The sequence below is a fragment of the Nicotiana tomentosiformis genome, chromosome 5, assembly GCF_000390325.3.
Source record: "Nicotiana tomentosiformis chromosome 5, ASM39032v3, whole genome shotgun sequence".
Classification (NCBI taxonomy): Eukaryota; Viridiplantae; Streptophyta; class Magnoliopsida; order Solanales; family Solanaceae; genus Nicotiana; species Nicotiana tomentosiformis.
The window spans coordinates 103,950,746-103,968,604 of record NC_090816.1 but is presented as its reverse complement, the minus strand read 5'-3'; positions in this window follow the sequence as shown (position 1 = coordinate 103,968,604).

The window sequence follows — 17,859 nt, the reverse complement described above, 5'->3', positions numbered from 1 at the left end:
CAAACTTCTCGAAGTCTTTTGTTAAGCTTTTCATGAACATTCTGAATCACCAGCTTCAGTCACATACTTGACCTCTTACCAGGTAGCCAGTAATATTCCTCGCAGAAGCTTCATCAACATCATGCCATCGCTAACTGCTCACAAGAGATAACCAACCTGTGGAATTCGACATCTCCTAACGACGCTGCACTGGGTGCAACAACCATGTAATTAGTAAATTCTCCCGAGCTCATTCTCGCCCACCATTTGTATAAGTTTGCACTTTCCCTATTGACATTAACTGAAAGTTCAACAATACTTTCCGAACTCAAGTCATATTGCACCTGAAACGATAATCAGATCTTCACATCCCTCTTCATTTCAAACAAACTCCTTTCTTCCATATGCAATCTTTCTTCGTACAGTAACTATCACTCCAAATAAAGTCCGTAGGCCAGATCACATTCTATAAAGATTCCAAACCATTCTACACTTTCTCAAGGCACGCGACTACCCTACCACAGAATCCATATGCTAATCTGCCACTGTTACTTCGATTAAACCATCTCCTTTAAGCAACTTCTTGACCTCTACTTCTCCTACTTGACCTGCTAGTACTTAAACCACCGCGAAACACTTCCCGTCATGTCTTCCCTCACACTTTGCAGCCCAACTATTGCATCAAATCAAAATGCATCTCTGTCGCACCTGAACCAATAAAATGTTACCGACTCTAAGCCTCTTCAAACATAAAACTACATCACCCTAAGGCCCATAAGCCACTGTATTTTTCTTAAGCACCTACCCTAACCGTAACACTCACTCTGAAAATACCTTATGCGAATTTAAAATTGTTCCTATTTCCTTTCTTATACTAAAATATAGAATCCATAGTCAAACAGAATTACCGCACGTCCTCATACCACCTAATGTAAGTAACTGATTCTAGTGATAAACAAATTTGATTTTTTTTTTAATTTTCGCATATACATTTTGAATCCATTAGAACCCTCTCGAGAGTCAATCAATCTGTTCAAATCTAATTTACTCTGCCCCGAACAGGCCGAAAGACATGTGCTCCTTTAACACAATCAACACTCAAATAAGTAACCCTACCTTATCACAACCAATCAAATTCATACCTTGTGTGTACTACATCCTTCAAAATAACAACTTAATCATTCCATAATTTTCAAATTTTCATAAAGTGCAATGTAACCCGTATCCAGGAATTTACTTACCCGAGTCATCCTCGATCTCCTCCTCTATAAGTCATAACTAAACCACAAGTATGCCTCAGACCAAAACAAAAATTTAACACATAACCATGAAATCAAATTGTCAATAGAAGGCTCCCCCACTTAGCTTTAAGCTGCAATTATATAAACTTAGAACCCGCAAGGATTTCTCCTTCTGAATTACCATGATCTCGCACAGTTAACCCGCCAAACTTCTCGAAGTCTTTTGTTAAGCTTTTCATGAATATTCTGAATTACCAGCTACAGTCACACACTCAACCTCTTACAGGGTAGCTAGTAATATTCCTCGTAGAAGCTTCATCAACATCACGCCATCGCTAACTGCTCACAAGAGATAACCAACCTGTGGAATTCGACATCTCCCAACGACGCTGCACTGGGTGCAACAACCATGTAATTAGTAAATTCTCCCGAGCTCATTCTCGCCCACCATTTGTATAAGTTTGCACTTTCCCTATTGACATTAACTGAAAGTTCAACAATACTTTCCGAACTCAAGTCATATTGCACCTGGAACGATAATCAGATCTTCACATCCTTCTTCATTTCAAACAAACTCCTTTCTTCCATATGCAATCTTTCTTCGTACAGTAACCATCACTCCAAATAAAGTCCGTAGGCCAGATCACATTCTATAAAGATTCCAAACCGTTCTACACTTTCTCAAAGCACGCGACTACCCTACCACAGAATCCATATGCTAATCTGCCACTGTTACTTCGATTAAACCATCTCCTTTAAGCAACTTCTTGACCTCTACTTCTCCTACTTGACCTGCTAGTACTTAAACCACAGCGAAACACTTCCCTTCATGTCTTCCCTCACACTTTGCAGCCCAACTATTGCATCAAATCAAAATGCATCTCTGTCGCACCTGAACCAATAAAATGTTACCGACTCTAAGCCTCTTCAAACATAAAACTACATCACCCTAAGGCCCATAAGCCACTGTATTTTTCTTAAGCACCTACCCTAACCGTAACACTCACTCTGAAAATACCTTATGCGAATTTAAAATTGTTCCTATTTCCTTTCTTATACTAAAATATAGAATCCATAGTCAAACAGAATTACCGCACGTCCTCATACCATCCAATGTAAGTAACTGATTCTAGTGATAAAAAAATTTGAAAAATTTTCAATTTTCACATATACATTTTGAATCCATTAGAACCCTCTCGAGAGTCATTCACTATGTTCAAATCTAATTTACTCCGCCCCAAACGGGCCAAAAGACGTGCTCCTTTAACACAATCAACACTCAAATAAGTAACCCTACCTTATCACAACCAATCAAATTCATACCTTGTGTGCACTACATCCTTCAAAATAACAACTTAATCATTCCATAATTTTCAAGTTTTCATAAAGTGCAATGTAACCCGTATCCAGGAATTTACTTACCCGAGTCATCCTCGATCTCCTCCTCTGTAAGTCATAACTAAACCACAAGTATGCCTCAGACCAAAACAAAAATTTAACATATAACCATGAAATCAAATTGTCAATAGAAGGCTCCCCCGCTTAGCTTTAAGCTGCAATTATATAAACTTAGAACCCGCAAGGATTTCTCCTTCTCAATTACCATGATCTCGCACTGTTAACCCGCCAAACTTCTCGAAGTCTTTTGTTAAGCTTTTCATGAATATTCTGAATTACCAGCTACAGTCACACACTCAACCTCTTACAGGGTAGCTAGTAATATTCCTCGTAGAAGCTTCATCAACATCACGCCATCGCTAACTGCTCACAAGAGATAACCAACCTGTGGAATTCCTTAGCGACATCTCCCAATGACGTTGCACTGGGTGCAACAACCATGTAATTAGTAAATTCTCCTGAGCTCATTCTCGCCCACCATTTGTATAAGTTTGCACTTTCCCTATTAACATTAACTGAAAGTTTAACAATACTTTTCGAACTCAAGTCATATTGCACCTGAAACGATAATCTGATCTTCACATCCCTCTTCATTTCAAACAAACTCCTTTCTTCCATATGCATTCTTTCTTCGTACAGTAACCATCACTCCAAATAAAGTCCGTAGGCCAGATCACATTCTATAAAGATTCCAAACCATTCTACACTTTCTCAAGGCACGCGACTACCCTACCACAGAATCCATATGCTAATCTGCCACTGTTACTTTGATTAAACCATCTCCTTTAAGCAACTTCTTGACCTCTACTTCTCCTACTTGACCTGCTAGTACTTAAACCACCGCGAAACACTTCCCGTCATGTCTTCCCTCACACTTTGCTGCCCAACTATTGCATCAAATCAAAATGCATCTCTGTCGCACCTGAACCAATAAAATGTTACCGACTCTAAGCCTCTTCAAACATAAAACTACATAACCCTAAGGCCCATAAGACACTGTATTTTTCTTAAGCACCTACCCTAACCGTAACACTCACTCTGAAAATACCTTATGCGAATTTAAAATTGTTCCTATTTCCTTTCTTATACTAAAATATAGAATCCACAGTCAAACAGAATTACCGCACATCCTCATACCATCCAATGTAAGTAACTAATTCTAGTGATAAACAAATTCAATTTTTTTTTAATTTTCACATATACATTTTGAATCCACTAGAACCCTCTCGAGAGTCATCCACTCTGCTCAAATCTAATTTACTCCGCCCCAAACGGGCCGAAAGACATGTGCTCCTTTAACACAATCAACACTCAAATAAGTAACCCTACCTTATCACAACCAATCAAATTCATACCTTGTGTGCACTATATCCTTCAAAATAACAACTTAATCATTCCATAATTTTCAAGTTTTCATAAAGTGCAATGTAACCCGTATCCAGGAATTTACTTACCCAAGTCATCCTCGATCTCCTCCTCTGTAAGTCATAACTAAACCACAAGTATGCCTCAGACCAAAACAAAAATTTAACACATAACCATGAAATCAAATTGTCAATAGAAGGCTCCCCCACTTAGCTTTAAGCTGCAATTATATAAACTTAGAACCCGCAAGGATTTCTCTTTCTGAATTACCATGATCTCGCACTGTTAACCCGCCAAACTTCTCGAAGTCTTTTGTTAAGCTTTTCATGAACATTCTGAATCACCAGCTACAGTCACACACTCGACCTCTTACAGGGTAGCTAGTAATATTCCTCGTAGAAGCTTCATCAACATCACGCCATCGCTAACTGCTCACAAGAGATAACCAACCTGTGGAATTCCTTAGCGACATCTCCCAATGACGTTGCACTAGGTGCAACAACCATGTAATTAGTAAATTCTCCTGAGCTCATTCTCGCCCACCATTTGTATAAGTTTGCACTTTCCCTATTAACATTAACTGAAAGTTTAACAATACTTTCCGAACTCAAGTCATATTGCACCTGAAACGATAATCTGATCTTCACATCCCTCTTCATTTCAAACAAACTCCTTTCTTCCATATGCAATCTTTCTTCGTACAGTAACCATCACTGCAAATAAAGTCCGTAGGCCAGATCACATTCTATAAAGATTCCAAACCGTTCTACACTTTCTCAAGGCACGCGACTACCCTACCACAGAATCCATATGCTAATCTGCCACTGTTACTTCGGTTAAACCATCTCCTTTAAGCAACTTCTTGACCTCTACTTCTCCTACTTGACCTGCTAGTACTTAAATCACCGCGAAACACTTCCCTTCATGTCTTCCCTCACACTTTGCTGCCCAACTATTGCATCAAATCAAAATGTATCTCTGTCGCACCTGAACCAATAAAATGTTACCGACTCTAAGCCTCTTCAAACATAAAACTACATCACCCTAAGGCCCATAAGCCACTGTATTCTTCTTAAACACCTCCAAAAATACCCCAACTGTAACACTCACTCTGAAAATACCTTATGCGAATTTAAAATTGTTCATATTTCCTTTCTTATACTCAAATGTAGAATCCAAAGTCAAACAGAATTACCGCACGTCCTGATGCCATCCAATGTAAGTAACTGATTCTAGTGATACACAAACTCAATTTTTTTTTAATTTTCACATATACATTTTGAATCCATTAGAACCGTCTCGAGAGTCATCCACTCTGCTCAAATCTAATTTACTCCGCCCCAAACGGGCCGAAAGACATGTGCTCCTTTAACACAATCAACACTCAAATAAGTAACCCTACCTTATTACGACCAATCAAATTCATACTTTGTGTGCACTACATCCTTCAAAATAACAACTTAATCTTTCCATAATTTTCAAGTTTTCATAAAGTGCAATGTAACCCGTATCCAGGAATTTACTTACCCGAGTCATCCTCGATCTCCTCCTCTGTAAGTCATAACTAAACCACAAGTATGTCTCAGACCAAAACTAAAATTTAACACATAACCATGAAATCAAATTATCAATAGAAGGCTCCCCCACTTAGCTTTAAGCTGCAATTATATAAACTTAGAACCCGCAAAGCATTTCTCCTTCTCAATTACCATGATCTCGAACTGTTAACCCGCCAAACTTCTCGAAGTCTTTTGTTAAGCTTTTCATGAACATTCTGAATCACCAGCTACAGTCACACACTCGACCTCTTACCGGGTAGCTAGTAATATTCCTCGTATAAGCTTCATCAACATCACACCATCGCTAACTGCTCACAAGAGATAACCAACCTGTGGAATTCCTTAGCGACATCTCCCAATAATGTTGCACTGGGTGCAACAACCATGTAATTAGTAAATTCTCCTGAGCTCATTCTCGCCCACCATTTGTATAAGTTTGCACTTTCCCTATTGACATTAACTGAAAGTTCAACAATACTTTCCGAACTCAAGTCATATTGCACCTGAAACGATAATCAGATCTTCACATCCCTCTTCATTTCAAACAAACTCCTTTCTTCCATATGCAATCTTTCTTCGTACAGTAACCATCACTCCAAATAAAGTCTGTAGGCCAGATCACATTCTATCAAGATTCCAAACTGTTCTACACTTTCTCAAGGCACGCGACTACCCTACCACAGAATCCATATGCTAATCTGCCACTGTTACTTCGGTTAAACCATCTCTTTTAAGCAACTTCATGACCTCTACTTCTCCTACTTGACCTGCTAGTACTTAAACCACCGCGAAACACTTCCCGTCATGTCTTCCCTCACACTTTCCTGCCCAACTATTGCATCAAATCAAAATGCATCTCTGTCGCACATGGACTAATAAAATGTTACCGACTCTAAGCCTCTTCAAAGATCATCTTTTTCGAGCTATCAACATGAGAAATACCCATTCGCAAACACAATTATTACACAATCACTTACTCTTCTTGAGTCCAAACTCATTGACAAGACATGAGAATTTAATTTGTCCTACAATTTAACAACGTGAAAGATCCTTCAATACACTCACAACTCGAGACTATACGTCGAATCAAGACAGAAATCAAGTATCCAATAGCAAACTCTTGAATCATAAGCAAACTTTATTCATCATATTCAACCCATCTGTACACATCCCGATGTCACATCATACTTACCATATAGCCATTCAATTGCTCATCGAGCCACAAATCCTACTGTGGTCTAACCCCGGCCTCAAGTCCTCCAGACTGGCACATCAACAAAACACAGATTTGAACCTCGTTCATAGAATCACAAGCCATCGATTTACAGCTGATACCGAGCGCTCATATGCGCATACGGAATGCGTTGAAGGAATTCAAAGAGTTATGTTTCAAGCTGAATCAATTCCGCACGATAGAATACAAGAAAGGAAAAATTTCCTAAGGGTTCGGCAGCCTCACGAACATAAGTACAGATGTCTCCAAACCGATCCGCAAGACTCTACTAAACCTGCTCATGACTCGTGAGACCTATGTAACCTAGAGCTCTGATGCCAACTTGTCACGACCCAAAATCCCACCCATCGTGATGGAGCCTATCTCAATACTAGGCAAGCCAACAATCTCAATAAACCATGTATTCTTTTAAATTTGAAAAGAGAATGATTAAATTTAGTAGAAGGAATCTCACAAGTACAAATATAAATAATCCCAAAACCTGGTGTCATTGAGTAAATGAGCATCTAATATGAATACAAGTCTGGAAAATACGGTCCATAATAGTCTGAGACCAAATACAGTAAATAAGAAGATAGGGAAGGAGAGGCAAGGTCTGTGAAGGTGGACCAAAGAATTAACACCCGCTATGTCCGAGAACACCTATATCTGCACACGAAGTGAATGGTGTATGTCACGACCCAAAATCCCCTCCGTTTGGGTATCGTGATGGCACCTAGTTTTAAGGATTAGGTAAGCCTAACATTAATTGAAACAACAACATTATTTAAACAACATCTAACAATTTGAAATAGAAATCTCTTAAACTTTTAAAATCCCCAAAACCCAGCAGTAAAAGTCATAAGCTCTACAGAGTGTTTGCCAGAAAGCTTCTAAATACAACTGTCCAGAAATAAGAATAAACAGTGCAAAATGAAAAGTTGAAGGTGACTCCGAAGCCTGCGAACGCAGCAGCAGGTTTACCTTGAGTCTCCACAACAATGACCCGCACAGCTACTAAAGAACAATACTATCTGCACAAAACAAATGTGCAGAAGTTTAGAATGAGCACACCACAGCGGTGCCCAGTAAGTATCAAGACTAACCTCAGTGGAGTAGTGACGAGGTACAGTCAAGACACATACTAGTCAAATAACCTGTGTCATACTGAAATAATCGAGAACAAATAGCAGTGATATAAATAGTAAGGCAGCAAGAACACCACAATTATTGCTCAGACAAATAAGAAAGCACACGAGTACAACCAATTAAACAAGTCTTTCACATAAGAACCCTTCAAATAAAATACCTTCCAAATATATATTTCCTTCAAATAAGTATCCTTCGAATATAAAACTCTTTCAAATAAATATCTTTAAAATATAATTCTTCAATTTTAAAAGTCACCCTGTGACATCTCATTCATAATAATCAAATGCGGGTCTCAACCCACCTTTATATTTCCACGGCACCTCGTGCCTACATTTCTATCACAACTGTACGGACTACTCACGTACCAATAATATCAATGTACATATAGATCCACATGATCAATTTATTTTCACTAAAGTAAGGTTAAAATCTTTAAATCAAGTAGGTAAATCAACAAAAGAATGAATTTACTTTAGAAATTATTTGGGCGGAGAAAATAACATTTCAATAAAAAAAAATAAAACTCCTGATAGTGGATGATTTGGATGTGAAACTTATAAGAATTAAAGCGTACAACAATTTTATTTATTCAAAACAAATTAACCTTAAAAATTAGAAAAAAACTAGGAACACAAATCCTCATAGTCTCATACAAGAGCCAAAGCCAACACATTACAACAAGGAATACAAACACACAATAAAATCAAATAATACATCACGGGAGAATACAAGGATCTACATATCACGGAAAAACAAAATAACCAAAGGCAAGTGTAATCATAGAAAATATCAACAAAAAGAGTACTCCCGAGGTACCGCCTCGTAGTCCCAAAAGTAAATATGCAACATGTAAGGACCCGTAAAATTTTTAACCAAAAACTCGGGGTTTCATACTGAAATAATCGAGAACAAATAGCAGTGATATAAATAGTAAGGCAGCAAGAACACCACAATTATTGCTCAGACAAATAAGAAAGCACACGAGTACAACCAATTAAACAAGTCTTTCACATAAGAACCCTTCAAATAAAATACCTTCCAAATATATATTTCCTTCAAATAAGTATCCTTCGAATATAAAACTCTTTCAAATAAATATCTTTAAAATATAATTCTTCAATTTTAAAAGTCACCCTGTGACATCTCATTCATAATAATCAAATGCGGGTCTCAACCCACCTTTATATTTCCACGGCACCTCGTGCCTACATTTCTATCACAACTGTACGGACTACTCACGTACCAATAATATCAATGTACATATAGATCCACATGATCAATTTATTTTCACTAAAGTAAGGTTAAAATCTTTAAATCAAGTAGGTAAATCAACAAAAGAATGAATTTACTTTAGAAATTATTTGGGCGGAGAAAATAACATTTCAATAAAAAAAAATAAAACTCCTGATAGTGGATGATTTGGATGTGAAACTTATAAGAATTAAAGCGTACAACAATTTTATTTATTCAAAACAAATTAACCTTAAAAATTAGAAAAAAACTAGGAACACAAATCCTCATAGTCTCATACAAGAGCCAAAGCCAACACATTACAACAAGGAATACAAACACACAATAAAATCAAATAATACATCACGGGAGAATACAAGGATCTACATATCACGGAAAAACAAAATAACCAAAGGCAAGTGTAATCATAGAAAATATCAACAAAAAGAGTACTCCCGAGGTACCGCCTCGTAGTCCCAAAAGTAAATATGCAACATGTAAGGACCCGTAAAATTTTTAACCAAAAACTCGGGGTTTCATGGTGCCAAGTTAGATTCCTGCGTAAAATTTATAGTTGAACAGTACCCTACGGACTGAGAGGAAAATATTTCGCAGAAGAACGCATTTCTGCGGCCGCATAATCACTCTGCGGACCGCATAATGGCCGCAGAGTGAAGCAGTAAGTTTGGCCAATTTGAGATCACTTTTGCGGTCGATTATGCGACCGCATAATCAATATGCGGACCACATATCGGTCGTATAATTCCTCTTGGGTTTCTACGGAGGGAGTTCTGCGGTGCATTATGCGACCGCAGAACAAATATGCGGACCGTATACTGGTCGCATACCTGAGCCGAAAGTTTAGGCCCCTGAGGGCCATTTCTGCGGTCACTTTGCGGACCGCATAACCATTATGCGGTCGCATGTGTCGGGGCACCATTTTTCTTAATTTAAAACCCGACCTCCATTCCATTAAAACACCCCTTAGGTCTATTTTGAACTCATTTTCTGATACTTCTAGAGTGAGAGAGAGATGGTTCAAGAGGAAGGGCCTAATTTTCATCAATCAATCTTCAACCATCACTCAACGCTTGGAAATACTCAAGTAGAGCACCCAATTTCTTCATCCAAAAAGGTAAGATTTCATCACCCCAGCTCTTAATTTCAAACATAGCTATAATGGGGTACTAGAGTAATACTTCATGGGTATGAGAGTGGTTCATCTTGCATGCATGTGATAAAGAGTGTGGAAAAAATAAAAGTGAACTAGAACTATGAACATTTTCCTAATTTTGGGTTCAATTTGTATATTGAAAATATAGATTGAGGTTGCTAAGGGTTCCGGATAATTGTAGAGTCCAAAGAAGTGCAATTGAGGTATGTATGGCTAACTCTCTTCTTCTTAGAATCGAACTCCTAGTGTCCGAATAATTGGTGTAAGTTCCAACTCGATTATACTAGAATTGTTTGCCTTAGTGTGTTTGATTGAAAGATTCATGTTCCCTTATTATTTTAGATGGTTACCATGTCATCATGCTATTTGAGAATGTAATTATGATTTTCCAAGCTCCTTCCCTTATGTGTGAAATGCCTTATGTAATGGTACTTATCGACATGAATGATGATGTTATTTGAACAAATAAAAAGGGAAAGACTTGAATTGTAAAATGTGCCCAAGTGCCAAGAACTACTTAATAAATGAGGCTTTTTGTTCCATGTAATGAAGATGGGAAAGAAATGTGAATTGAGTGGACAGTTGAAAGAGGTTATGTCTCAAGTGAGATGGCTTAGCCGATCGGGCCGAGATCGGACGCCATGCTGTACACATGGTGGCATTTGTATTGGAATTATTGAATTACATTGTGGATATGTATATGTCTCACTTGAGATGGCTTAGCCGGTCGAGCCAAGACCGGACTCCGTGTAAAAATACGGTGGTATTGTGAGTTGTGGCTTGGCACTAAAGATTATTAATCTAAAAAGATGGAAAGATTGAATTGGAAACTATGTGATCCTTACTTGGTGTTTTCTTTGTATTTCTATGAAGTACTTATTGACTATTATGACTGCCTTCTCTTTGTTTCAATGTTCATTCTACTAAGATTAGTGTTTGCCTTACATACTAGTACTATTCGACAGTACTAACGTCCCTTTTGCCAGGGGCGCTATATCGTTGAATGGATGTAGGTGGTTCCATCGCATATAGTGCCGATCGCAGATAGTGGTGCTCTCTTTCTCTCCTCACAGCAGTTTTGGTGAGCCCCATTTCTCCCAGGGGTCATGTAGTCCTTCTTTTGTATAAGTTTTCACATTTTGAGGTATAGCCGGGGCTTTGTTGCCGGCATTGTCATGTTGCTCTTTTGTATCCTTAGAGGCTCCGTAGACGTTTTTGTGGGTCATGTATGTATGTTGGGGCGGTCGTTGGATCGAGTTGTATTTTGGAAACTTAACTATGGCATAATACATATAATGAAAAATGAACTAGTAACGTTTATATATTTATATAACTGATCTCTCCCCTGTTTTACAAATGGTGACACATTCCCTTTGTGGATCATGAATGAGTCGGGTAGGAAAGATTTACTAGGCTTGCTCGACCGGGTTCACTCGGTTGAGCGTCGGTCGCGCTCCCCGAAGTTGGGGCGTGACACAACATCAACAATGCCCCCAGGCCATCACAAATCAATCCCTGACATAGCCCACCTTGTCTCGCCACGTGTGCAATAGTAAAGTTAATGCCCGCCTTGTCACGCCGCATGTGCAAATATCAATAGTAACAATAGAACGGCAGAAACCTCGTGCAAACACCCGAACAAAACTTTCCAACAAAATAACGTGCCAATATCACATCTCATAAACTGCACATCAAGTGCTCAAATATTTCAATGTATCACAGATTTGCACATCAAGTGCTCAATTATTAAAATTTATCAAAGATTGCACATCAAGTGCTCAAATACTACAATTTGCCACAAAATTAAATGATACATAAATTTCCATAATAAGGAACCCTTGGTTCGACCATAATGTGCACAAAATCTTAACAAATATATCCGAGAGTGAAAAAAAAACTCAACAAAATAATGTTTCACATAAAAATCAAGGTGGCAATCACACCAAAATCATCATATAAAAACAAATCCAACAGAACGAGGATCTGGGCAAGACAATTAAAGGATTTAATAAGTAACAATAATTTCCCATTTAATACCTAAGGGCGTCTAAGGATTTTAACCAATGTAATTTGCACATATAACCCAAGTACGTACTCGTCACCTCGCGTACTTGGTTTTCAATTACACAAATTGCACATAAAACTTAATGCCTAAGGAGTAATTCCTCCACTCGAGGTTAGGCAAGATACTTACCTCAAACTACGCTCAATCAGTCAAGTAGTATGCTATTTCCTCGATTTTCTGACTTCGACCGGCTCGAACCTAGTCATAATTAATTAGATTCAATCAATACAAATTGTAGGAATAAATTCCATATGAAAATACAATTTTTCTACAAATATCCGAAATTTCCCAAAAATTGCTGGTGGGGCCAACGTCTCGGAACCCGACAAAAGTTACAAAAATATGAACGCCCATTCCGATACGAGTTCAACCATACCAATTTTATTCAATTCCGATAACAGCTCGACCTCCAAATCTTAAATTGAATCAAGAGGGTTTTCAGAATATTTCCAACTTAATTCACCGATTAAATGTTAGAAGCAACAATGGATTCGAGTAATTTAACCAATATTGAGTTAAGAACACTTATCCCATTGTTTCCTCTGAAAATCTCCCAAACATCGCCTCATCCCGAGCTCCAATCCGTCAAACTCACTGTCCAGGCTTTTCTTCTTCGCATTCGCATGACCAGTGTCGCATTCGGGAAGGCCTGACCATGCACAGCATCGCGTTCACGGTATCCAACTTCCCTCCTTCTTCACGTTCGCAGTCCATGCTTCGTGTTCGCGAAGGGTTAATGGCTCAGGGTCCCGGCTCCCCTTCCTTCTTTGCGTTCGCGACCACTATGTCGCATTCGCGAAGGTCAAATCCAGCACCCCCAAAATTTCTTCTTCTCGAACGCGGGACTTCCTTCGCGTTCGCGAAGAAGGAAACCAGACACCAGAATCAGCAGTTCCAAAACAGCTCCAAATGATCCGAAACCACCCCGAAACACACTCGAGGCCACCGGGACTTCAACCAATCATACCAACCAGTCCCATAACACATTACGAACTTTCTCGAGGACTCAAATCACATCGAACAACATCAAAAAGACGAAACACACTTCAAATCAACATCCATGAACTTTGAACTTTCAAATTGTATATCTCGTGCCGAAACACGGCAAATCAATTCGGAATGACTTCAAATTTTACACACAAGTAATAAATGACATAACGGACCTATTCCAATTTCCAGAATCGGATTCCGTCCCCGATATCAAAAAGTCAACCCCCCGGTCAAACTTTCCAAATATTTATCTTTCGCCATTTCAAGCCTAATTCCACTACAGACCTCCAAATAATTTTTCGAACACGCTCCTAAGTCCATAATCACCATACGGAGCTATTGAAAACATCAAAATTCCATTCCGGAGTCGTTTGCTCAAAAGTCAACTCTTCGGTCAACTCTTTCCATTTAAGCTTCTAAATAAGGATTGTTCTTTTAATTTAATTTCGAATCTTCAGTAAATCAAACTAGACCATACCCGCGGGTTATAATACATATTGCGAAGCTACTCGAGACCTTAAATCACGGAACGGGGCGTAAATTCTTAAAACGACAAGTCGAGTCGTTACATTCTCCACCTCTTAAACAAACGTTCGTCCTCGAATGTGCTAAGAATTATTCTAAAGGACTTAAAATTATTTAATATATTCTTGCACAAATACTTGTGGGTGCTACATTCCCGCAATTTAACACGGGTTCGACAACACCATCACAATTGAAATTATTTCTTTTCTCCATTCTTATTAGCTTTAGAGCAAAAATTTCTAACTCTCCAATCATTTCCAAACTGCCTGATTTTCACTTCGACGCACGGTATTAGTCTCAACTGGCTATAGCAACTCGTGCCTATGCACACATCAACTTTCTTGATAGTTTTGAAGTACTTTAAAAAAATTCTGGGGTATTTCATTCTTTCTCGCTTAGGATCATTCACCCCCCAAACACATAACATAACTTATCTCTCTTTTTGCAAATCTCACTCCCCAAATTTTTACTAACTCCCAAATTTTTCAGAAATTTTGGCAGAGTCTCCCCTGTAAATGGGCCTATCCACCTGCCAGAGTAACACCAAAATAACTCCTACAACACATCCACAACCAAATAAAATACCACAAGGTATATATCAATAACACTAATCTCGGCATCACAAGCACTGCATTACCATAATGATATTAGGACATGAAGCACATCATATATATGCTTATCATCACATATATGGGCTTAAAAGCTATTCATAATTAATTTCAGCATCATCAATTAATCTCATATTAACCACTCCTCCACCTCTTAGGCGCCCTCTACCTGTCTATCCTCCACCCTTAACTAGCTGTGCACGTGGAGTATTAACTGGATTAAAGCTTGTAGCCTAAATATTCTGATGAAATCCGTCTCTTCCGATTCTGGGACATTTCTCTTGATGTGTGTGGTACAATCACATTGATAACAACCCCTCTAAGGTCACGACTGCTCGTACTGAGCCTGTGCCGGATAAATGAAATAATCATTATAGAAATCTCGTGCCGGTGGTACGCTGTAAACTGGAGCACTCCGAGTAATCTGATGTGCGGACTAAGCTGACCGACTGCTCGAGCCTCCGCTATAATGGGTTCTAGCTGAAGAGTAAAATCCACTGAACCCTCTAGATCTTTGAGAGCTTTTGGCCTCCTTCGAATCCCTTTCCTTGCCTAAAACACCCTCAATTTTCTTGCAATATTTACTACTTGTTGAAATGGAGTATCAGTTTGCAATTCTCGAACCATGCATATTTTAATACCATAATCGAGCCCCTCAATGAATCTGCGGACCTGCTCTCTGATTGTAGGAACCAAGTTAGGTGCATGACGGGCTAACTCACTGAACCTGATAGCATATTCCGACACTGTCATAGTGCCCTGACGCAACCATTCAAACTTTGTGCACCACGCATCTCTGAGAGTCTGGGGAACAAACTCTTTCAAGAATATTTCCGAAAATTGAGCCCAAGTTGGTGGTGTTGCATCGGCTGGTCTACTTTCTTCATAGATTTGCCACCACCAATACACTGCGCCTCACAGTTGAAATGTAGTAAAGGCAACTCCGCTCACCTCCACAATACCCACGGTGCGGAGAACACGGTGACAATTTTCTAGAAACCCTTGGCCATCCTCTGAAGTTGTGCCACTAAGAGTAGGTGGACTATACCTCTTAAACCTTTCAAGTCTCTTTTGTTCTTCTTCCGATGCCTCGGGCCTGACTTTAGGCCGAATCGGAATAACAGGTTGTACCGGTACTATACCCGAAACCTGACCAATGTGAACCTGCTGCTCTGGAGTTACTCTGGCTGCGACATGTGCTCCTCGTCGGCCTCTGCCTCTGCCCCTAGCGACATCCGCTCCGGGGGTAATGTTATCAACAACTGCAGCTCATGTCCTCACCATTTGTGAGAGAATGGAATGATAAAAGTTCAAACTTCGAGATCAATGAACTCGCACGATGGAATGAAAGAAGTGAGATTATCCTAATAGTTCTGTAGCCTCTTGAAGATAAGTGCAAACGTCTCCGTACCGATCCGCAAGACTCTACTAAACTCGCTTATGACTCATAGCACCTATGAACCTAGAGCTCTGATACCAACTTGTCACGACCCAAAATCCCCTCCGTTTGGGTATCCTGATGGTAAAGGTACTTAAGGACAAGGTAAGCCTAACATTAATTGAAACAACAACATTATTTAAACAACATTTAATAATTTGAAATAGAAATCTCTCAAACTTTTAAAATCCCCAAAACCCGACAGTACAAGTCATAAGCTCTACAAAGTGTTTGCTAGAAAGCTTCTAAATACAACTGTCCAGAAATAAGAATAAACAATGCAAAATGAAAACTTGAAGGTGACTCCGAAGCCTGCGAACGCAACAACATGTTTACCTTGAGTCTCCACAGCAACGATCCACACAACTACTAACGAACAATACCTGAATCTGCACAAAAGAAATGTGTAGAAGGTAGAATGAGCACACCACAGTGGTGCCCAGTAAGTATCAAGACTAACCTTAGTAGAGTAGTGACGAGGTACAGTCAAGACACTCACTAGTCAAATAACCTATGGCATACTGAAATAATCGAGAACAAATAGCAGTGATATAAATAGTAAGGCAGCAAGAACACCACAATTATTGCTCCAACAAATAAATATATTTAAAATATAATTCTTCAATTTTAAAAGTCACCCTGTGACATCTCATTTCATAATCATCAAATACGGGTCTCAACCCACCTTTATATTTCCACGGCACCTCGTGCCCACATTTCTATCACAACTGCAAGGACTACTCACGTGCCAATAATATCAATGTACATATAGATCCACATGATCAATTTATTTTCACTAAAGTAAGGTTAAAATCTTTGAATCAAGTAGGAAAATCAACAAAAGAATGAATTTACTTTAGAAATCATTTGGGCGGAGAAAATAACATTTCAATAAAAAAAAATGAAACTCCTGATAGTTGCTGATTTGGATGTGAAACTTATAAGAATTAAAGCGTACAACAATTTCTTTTATTCAAAACAAATTAACCTTAAATATTAGAAAAAAAAACTAGGAACACATATCCTCATAGTCTCGTACAAGAGCCAAAGCCAACACATTACAACAAGGAATACAAACACACAATAAAATCAAATAATACATCACGAGAGAACACAAAAATCTACATATCACGGAAAAATAAAATAACCAAAGGCAAGTGCAATCATAGAAAATATCAACAAAAAGAGCACACCCGAGGTACCGCCTCGTAGTCCCAAAAGTAAATATGCAACATCAACAATGCCCCCAGGCCATCACAAATCAATCCCCGACATAGCCCACCTTGTCTCGCCACGTGTGCAATAGTAAAGTGAATGCCCGCCTTGTCTCGCCACACGTGCACAATAATGTTCCCACCTTGTCTCGCCACATGCGCAACCCACACACACACATATATATATATATATATATATATATATATATATATATATATATATATATATATATATATCCCGCCTTGTCACGCCGCATGTGCAAATATCAATAGTAACAATAGTACGGCAGAAACCTCATGCAAACACCCGAACAAAACTTCCCAACAAAACAACGTGCCAATATTACATCTCATAAGCTGTACCTCAAGTGCTCAAATATTTCAACGTATCACAGATTTGCACATCAAGTACTCAATTATTAAAATTTATCACAGATTGCACATCAAGTGCTCAAATACTATAATTTGCCACAAAATTCAATGATACATAAATTTCTATAATAAGGAGCCCATGACTCGACCATAATGTGCACAAAATCTTAACAAATATGTCCGAGAGTGAAAAATAACTCAACAAAATAATGTTTCACATAAAAATCAAGGTAGCAATCACACCAAAATTATCATATAAAAACAAATCCAACAGAACGAGGATCTGGGAAAGAAAAGTACCAATAATTTCCCATTTAATACCTAAGGGCGTCTAAG